This window comes from Pimephales promelas, chromosome 4 (assembly GCF_988280905.1).
Source record: "Pimephales promelas chromosome 4, fPimPro1.hap1.1, whole genome shotgun sequence".
Taxonomy (NCBI): Eukaryota; Metazoa; Chordata; class Actinopteri; order Cypriniformes; family Leuciscidae; genus Pimephales; species Pimephales promelas.
Window position 1 is genome coordinate 13,831,356 of NC_142772.1, and position 8,871 is coordinate 13,840,226.

Below are 8,871 nucleotides of genomic sequence, written 5' to 3' on the forward strand. Positions count from 1 at the left end.
TGTAAATGCCCAGATCTGCACAAAATTTTACACATTTGACAAGAGTCCCGCCCTGAACAAATCTACATGCCGACATTCACCCACAGTCATAGCGCCACCTGCTGGCAATAGGAAGTGACCTTTAATGAAGCAGCGTAGCAAATTCACAGCCGCACCGGCTGAGCTGCAAAATATGCAACGCGGCCGCCTCACACCCCGACGCGCTACAGGTGCAAGGGCCAGCCCATCGCTGCTTGCAGCTTTAATTTTTTTTTTCTGCAAAGTAAGCGCCATTTTCGTGGCCACAACATGCTCAAAAACTCACCAAATTTGGCATGCATGTAAGGACTGGTGAAAAATTTCGTATTTTGTGGGTTTCGCGGATGGGCGGGGGAAAATGGCTCGCTAGCGCCACCTAGAAAATTGGAAAAAATTAGCCCCTCGTCCACGTTCAACCTACATGCACGAAATTTGGTGGGGACGTGTATCATATCAAGACGCACATAAAAGCCTCAAGAACCCATACCCTAAACTCGACAGGAAGTCCGCCATTTTGAATTTGGCAGCCATTTTGGGACGATTAACACACGCCGTACTTTAACTAACTCCTCCTAGGGATTTAGTCGGATCAACTTCAAATTTCTGCTGTGCCTTCTACAGGCATTGATGATGTAAAGTTGTGCTATCTGCGCGTTTTCGTCGATGGGCGTGTCCGTGGCGTCGATGATTCGCCATGGAACAGGAAGTTGTAGTAACTTGGCTGTAAATGCCCAGATCTGCACGAAATTTAACACATTTGACAAGAGTCCCGCCCTGAACAAATCTACATGCCGACATTCACCCATAGTCATAGTGCCACCTGCTGGCAACAGGAAGTGACATTTAACGAAGCAGCCCCCGCCGCTTGTTTGACTGACATGTACGAAATTTCTGTGGTACATCTACCATGACCAGACGCACAAAAAAGCCTCCAGAATCCATACCCTAAACTCGACAGGAAGTCCGCCATTTTGAATTTGGCGACCAATTTGGGACGATTTACACACTCCGTACTTTAACAAACTCCTCCTAGGGATTTAGTCGGATCAACTTCAAATTTCTGCTGTGCTTCTAAAGGCATTGACGATGTAAAGTTGTGCTATCTGCGCGTTTTCGTCGATGGGCGTGTCCGTGGCGTCGATGATTCGCCATGGAACAGGAAGTTGTAGTAACTTGGCTGTAAATGCCCAGATCTGCACGAAATTTAACACATTTGACAAGAGTCCCGCCCTGAACAAATCTACATGCCGACATTCACCCACAGTCATAGCGCCACCTAGTGGCAACAGGAAGTGACTTTTAACGAAGCAGCCCCCGTCGCATGTTTGACCGACATGTACGAAATTTCTGTGGTACATCTACCATGTCCAGACGCACAGAAAAGTCTCTTGGAGCGATGCCCTAAACTCAACAGGAAGTCAGCCATTTCAAATTTTACCGCCATTTTTGTACGATTTACACACTCCGTACTTTAAGGAACTCCTCCTAGGGATTTAGTCGGATCGACTTCAAATTTCTGCTGTGCCTTCTAAAGGCATTGACAATGTAAAGTTGTGCTATCTGCGCGTTTTCGTCGATGGGCGTGTCCGTGGCGTCGATGATTCGCCATGAAACAGGAAGTTGTAGGAACTTGGCTGTAATTGGCTTTATGCCCAGCTGCACTACTTCCTGAACTTCAGCCAGCTCCTTGTTTCCTGTCTGCCATTATTGGCCAAATTGATTAATTCAGGTGTGTCTGATTATTGTTGCCATGACTACTGAGGTCAAGCACACCTGAATTAATCAATTTGACCAAAAATGGCATACAGGAAACAAGGAGCTGGCTGAAGTTCAGGAAGTAGTGCAGCTGGGCATAAAGCCAATTGCCCAGATCTGCACGAAATTTTACACATTTGACAAGAGTCCCGCCCTGAACAAATCTACATGCCGACATTCACCCACATTCATAGCGCCACCTGCTGGCAACAGGAAGAGAACTTTAACGAAGCAGCTCCCGCCGCATGTTTGACCGACATGTACAAAATTTCTGTGGTGCATCTACCATGTCCAGATGCAGAGAAAAGTCTCTTGGAGTTATGCCCTAAACTCAACAGGAAGTCGGCCATTTCTAATTTTACAGCCATTTTTTGATGATTTACTCATTACGTACTTTAACGAACTCCTCCTAGAGATTTGGGCGAATCGACTTCAAATTTCTGCTGTGCCTTCTAAAGGCATTGACGATGTAAATTTGTGCTATCTGCGCGTTTTCGTCGATGGGCGTGTCCGTGGCGTCGATGATTCACCATGAAAAAGGAAGTAGTAGTAACTTGGCTGTAAATGCCCAGATTTGCACGAAATTTTACACATTTGACAAGAGTCCAGCCCTGAACAAATCTACATGCCGATATTCACCCACAGTCATAGCGCCACCTAGTCGCAACAGGAAGTGACCTTTAACAAAGCAGCCCCCGTTGCATGTTTGACCGACATGTACGAAATTTCTGTGGTACATCTACCATGTCCAGACACACAGAAAAGTCTCTTGGAGCGATGCCCTAACTCAACAGAAAGTGGGCCATTTTTGGATGATTTACTCATTATATACTTTAACGAACTCCTCCTAGGGCTTTAGTCGGATCAACTTCACATTTCTGCGGTGCCTTCTAAAGGCATTGATGATGGGCGTGTCCATGGTGTCGATGATTCGCCATGAAACAGGAAGTTGTAGTAACTTGGCTGTAAAATCCCAGTTATGTATGAAATTTTACACCTTTGACAAGAGTCCCGCCCTGAACAAATCTACATGCCGACATTCACCCACAGTCATAGCGCCACCTGCTGGCAACAGGAAGTGACCTTTAACGAAGCAGCGTAGCAAATGCACAGCCGCACTGGCTGAGCTGGAGAAAATGCAACGCGGCCGCCTCAGACCCCGACGTGCTACAGGTGCGAGGGCCCGCCCATCGCTGCTTGCAGCTTTAATTAGGGCCCGAGCACTAACAGTGCGAGGACCCTTTTGAATCTGTTAGGGTTATTTAGGGCCCAAGCCCTGAAAGGGCGAAGGCCCTATTGTTTTCCTAACGATTATTATTAGGGCCCAAGCCCTGAAAGGGCGAAGGCCCTATTGTTTTCCTAAGGATTATTTTTCTTTAGTATTATTATTTTACTACCTTTTTGGCACTTTTGGAGCCCTTAACATGCTCAAAAACTCTTGAAACTTTGCACACGGGTCAGAATCCGCGGCCATCAGGGCCGGGCTGAAGCTGGTACCTGGGCGTGGCAGGGGGGCTCGTCAGCGCCCCCTGGAACGGGGTCCGAAAACTTGGTCCATAAATCAAACACGCTTGCATGTAATAATATGAAACTCGGTACACATGTTGATCTCATCGTTTCATCTATACCTCGCGCTCTTACTTTTTACCCCAGCCCAACAGGAAGTCGGCTATTGAGGTTTGTTTGTAAAACGCTCGCAATGGTATTTGAAATACTCCTCCTAGAGCTTTGATCCAAATTCGACGAAACTCGGTCAGCGTGAAGTCAAGACATTGAGGATGAAAGTTTGCGAGGGGATTTTTGATATCTCCAACGGTTTGTCCGTGGCGAGGAAATGAAATCATGGCGAGAAACGTGAAACAGGAAGTGTGTTATAACTTCAGCATACATTAACTGATCTTGATGAAACTTCAGCAGTGTGTTCGCTGTAAGAGGACGATCATATGGATGTGACTATTGTGAGTCAAAGTTATAGCGCCACCAACTGGCAGCAGGAAGTGTGTCACTTTCAAAATGCTTTGAAATCACCCTTTTATTTTTACCCGATTTGCTTCAAACTTCATCTGTATAATGTAAACATAGGGCAGATGTAGACCTGTGAATGGATTCTTGATATCTTTGAAACTGTTGCCGTGGCGACGCATCAAACTTTACCATTCTTTTAGGATGCTTTTGAGACCCTTAGCATGCTTTAAATTGCATGAAACTCGACAGACACATCACATTTATTAGCCAGTAGACATGTGCAAAGTTGCAGAAACGGGCGTGGTGAGGGCTCAGTAGCGCCACCTTTTGACAAAAGTGGGGTTGTTAGTTTTATCTACAGTTACAAAAATCGGTATGTATATTGTACTCCTCGAGCCGGACAACTTTCTAATTGACACTCATTAGCTAGGACCCACAGAAAGTCAGATATGTTTGTTTGAATGTAGAGAAAATCTCTGAATTTTGCCAGTGTCTCAGTGTCCCTCTGTGTGAGTGAGAGGAGGGGCGCCTGTCAGGTTAATTTTAACCCTTTATTTGCTGTGTGCGACTTCTCTGGCATTTTCGGGGGCCTTAACATCCTCGAAAACTCTTGAAACTTTGCACACGGGTCAGAAACCATGGCCATCAGGGCCGGGCTGAAGCTGGTAACCGGGCGTGGCAGGGCGGCTCAACAGCGCCCCCTGGACTGGGATTCGAACATTTGACCATAAATCAAACACACTTGCATGAATTAATATGAAACTCGGTACAATTATAGATCACATCAGGCCAAACAACTTTCGTGCTCTAAGTTTTATGACAGTTCAAATGGAAGTTATTTATGAATTATGAATTATGGGTTGTTTGAATAATTGTCCTAGGAGAAATACATCAAATCACAATGCATGTGTTTACCAATCACAACCAAACTCGGTGTGCATGAAGTCAAGACATTGAGGATGCTCAATTCCGGACGGATTTTTGATATCTCGAACGGTCTGGCCGTGGCGAGGAAATGAATTTTATGACTAAAAAAGGACACATAAAGTGTGTTATAACTTTGCTCAATTTACCTACAGTTACAAAACTTACCACGTATATTGTTCTCGTCAAGCCGATCAACTTTCCAATTTAAAGTCATTCGCTCTGAGCAACAGAAAGTCAGATATTGTAGTTTGAATGGATTTATTTCCCCTGCGATTCTCTCTCTCTCTCTCTGTGTGTGTGTGTCTGTGTGGGGAGGGGAGGGCTGTTGTCTGTGTTTATGTGTGTGTGTGTGGCTGGCTGTGATTTTTCCTACAAGTCCTTGTCTCTAAGTCCTTGTCTTTTTGCATAACAATTTGCATAACAATATTTTTAAATGACAAAATAGGCATATAACCCCCATCTTTTAAATGTATAGTTTGCTTTAAATAAAAGTAAGATTGTATTTGTAATTGAAGTTGAATGAATTTAAAATTCATGTGCTATATTTCAATATATTTGTTTTCCTTAAGATTTTAAAACACTAACTTCATTCTTATCTGAATTACAAATATTTGTTTCTGTATAAAATAATACTCTGACTAAAAACACATTTTTTTAGTCAGAGTATTATTTTTTTTTTGGTATTTTTATTTACATGTATTTATGTGTGTGTGTGTGTGTGTGTGTGTGTGTGTGTGTGTGTGTGTGTGTGTGTGTGTGTGTGTGTGTGTGTGTGTGTGTGTGTGTGTGTGTGTGTGTGTGTGTGTGTGTGTGTGTATAAAGTGCAGGGTTTTTTTTTAGATAAAGTAGAATTTCTATAACTATGTGTTGAACTAATAAATCACTCTTGTGTGTTAAACACAATCTACTTAATACAGACAACTTCATTATAAAGATAAATAACAAATCCAAAAAATATATGATTATAATCTATGACAAAAAAAGCCATTACAAACTATATTAATGGAAAATACACATTGCTCTTTGTATTGTTGTAAAATATTCATGAAAAACAAGATGACAAAAATCAAAAAGATAAATTATTTTAGATATAGCCATGTTTTAAATGTATAGCAGAGATGTTAATTGAGGCAGCAACATACAAACTTTCTAGAACAACATGGACCTGAATAGCTGGTTTTTATGGAGGACAGTGAAGAGGAAGAGGGTGCAAATCAAACAGCTCATTCTCAGACTACACAGCAAACAGCTTAAGTTTTTAGTGCTTTGTTTGAGGTTTTTAGTGCTCTGTCCTATCTATTATCAACATATAATAGATGGAACAGAACAAGAAAGGCAATTAATAATCTGTCATTGCGTCACTGCATTATGATATGAAAGGCTCAGTACAGTGTGGCACAAAACGCTTATGCGCATCCCGAGTGGAGAATGATGCGCTTAAAGCCACATGGAGTTACAGCGCACAGCGCATCGAGTCCGCATTGATGCAAGCTCTACAATACACTTCTTTAATAATATGAAACTCGGTGCACATATAGATCTCATCGTTCATATATACCTCAAACTATTACTTTTTACCCCAGCCCAACAGGAAGTCGGTTATTTAGGGTTGTTCATAAAACACTCGCAATGGAATTTGAAGTACTCCTCCTAGAGAATTCAAACACACGGCACGAAACTCGGTCAGCATGAAGTCAAGGCATTGAGGATGAAAGTTTGCGAGGGGATTTTTGATATCTCGAACGGTTTGGCCGTGGCGAGGAAACGAAATTATGGAGAGAATCGTGAAACAGGAAGTGTGTCAGAACTCTAGCATACATTAACTGATCTTGATGAAACTTCAGCAGTTTGTTTGCTGTAAGAGGACGATCACATGGATGTGAATATTGTGAGTCAAAGTTATAGCGCCACCAACTGGCAGCAGGAAGTGTGTCACTTTCAAAATGCTTTGAAATCACCCTCTTATTTTTACCCGATTTGCTTCAAACTTAATCTGTATAATGTAAATACATAGCAGATGAAGACCTGTGAATGGATTCTTGATATCTTTGATACTGTTGCCGTGGCAACGCATCAAACTTTAAAATTCTTTTTTTTGATGATTTTGACACTCTTAGCGGCTTTTGGGGCCCTTAACGGGTTTGAAAACTCTTGAAACTTTGCACACAGGTCAGATCCCACAGCCATCAGAGCCGGGCTGAAGATGGTACCTGGGTGTGGCAGGGGGGCTAGACAGCGCCCCCTGGAACGGGGTCCGAACACTTGGTCCATAAATCAAACACGCTTGAATGTAATAATATGAAACTCGGTACACATGTTGATCTCATCGTTTCATCTATACCTCACACTCTTACTTTTTACCCCAGCCCAACAGGAAGTCGGCTATTGAGGTTTGTTTGTAAAACGCTCGCAATGGAATGTGCAATACTCCTCCTAGAGAATTCAAACACACGGCAGGAAACTCGGTCAGCATGAAGTCAAGGCATTGAGGATGAAAGTTTGCGAGGGGATTTTTGATATCTCGAACGGTTTGGCCGTGGCGAGGAAACGAAATTATGGCGAGAAACGTGAAACAGGAAGTGTGTTATAACTTCAGCATACATTAACTGATCTTGATGCAACTTCAGCAGTGTGTTCGCTGTAAGAGGACGATCACATGGATGTGACTATTGTGAGTCAAAGTTATAGCGCCACCAACTGGCAGCAGGAAGTGTGTCACTTTCAAAATGCTTTGAAATCACCCTTTTATTTTTACCCGATTTGCTTCAAACTTAATCTGTATAATGTAAATATACGGCAGATGTAGACCTGTGAATGGATTCTTGATATCTTTTAAACTGTTGCCGTGGCAACGCATCAAACTTTACCATTCTTTTAGGATGCTTTTGAGACCCTTAGAATGCTTCAAATCGCATGAAACTCGACAGACACATCACATTTATTAGCCAGTAGACATGTGCAAAGTTTCAGAAACGGGCGTGGTGAGGGCTCAGTAGCACCACCTTTTGACAAAAGTGGGGTTGTTAGTTTTAACTAGAGTTACAAAAATCAGTATGTATATTGTACTCCTCGAGCCGGACAACTTTCTAATTGACACTCATTAGCTAGGACCCACAGAAAGTCAGATATCTTTGTTTGAATGTAGAGAAAATCTTAGAATTTTGCCAGTCTCTCAGTGTCTCTCTGTGTGAGTGAGAGGAGGGGCGCCTGTCAGGTTAATTTTAACCCTTTATTTGCTGTGTGCGACTTCTCTGGCATTTTCGGGGGCCTTAACATCCTCTAAAACTCTTGAAACTTTGCACACGGGTCAGAACCCATGGCCATCAGGGCCGGGCTGAAGCTGGTCATCGGGCGTGGCAGGGCGGCTCGACAGCGCCCCCTGGACTGGGATTCGAACATTTGTCCATAAATCAAACACACTTGCGTGAATTAATATGAAACTCGGTACAATTATAGATCACATAAGGCCAAACAACTTTCGTGCTCTAAGTTTTACGACAATTAAAATGGAAGTTGAGAATTATGGGTTGTTTGAATAGTTGTCCTAGGAGAAATACATCAAATTACAACGCATGTGTTTACCAATCACAACCAAACTCGGTGTGCAAGAAGTCAAGACATTGAGGATAAAAGTTTGTGAGGGGATTTTTGATATCTCAAACGGTTTGGCCGTGGCGAGGAAACGAAATTATGGCGAGAAACGTGAAACAGGAAGTGTGTTATAACTTCAGCATACATTAACATATCTTGATGAAACTTCATCAGTGTGTTCGCTGTAAGAGGACGATCACATGGATGTGACTATTTCGAGTCAAAGTTATAGCGCCACCAACTGGCAGCAGGAAGTGTGTCACTTTCAAAATGCTTTGAAATCAACCTCTTATTTTTACCCGATTTGCTTCAAACTTCATCTGTATAATGTAAATACATGGCAGATGAAGACCTGTGAATGGATTCTTGATATCTTTGATACTGTTGCCGTGGCAACGCATCAAACTTTAAAATTCTTTTTTTTTGATGATTTTGAGACTCTTAATGGCTTTTGAGGCCCTTAACGGGTTTGAAAACTCTTGAAACTTTGCACACAGGTCATATCCCACAGCCATCAGGCCCGGGCTGAAGATGGTACCTAGGCGTGGCAGGGGGGCTAGACAGCGCCCCCTGGAACGGGGTCCGAAAACTTGGTCCATAAATCAAACACGCTTG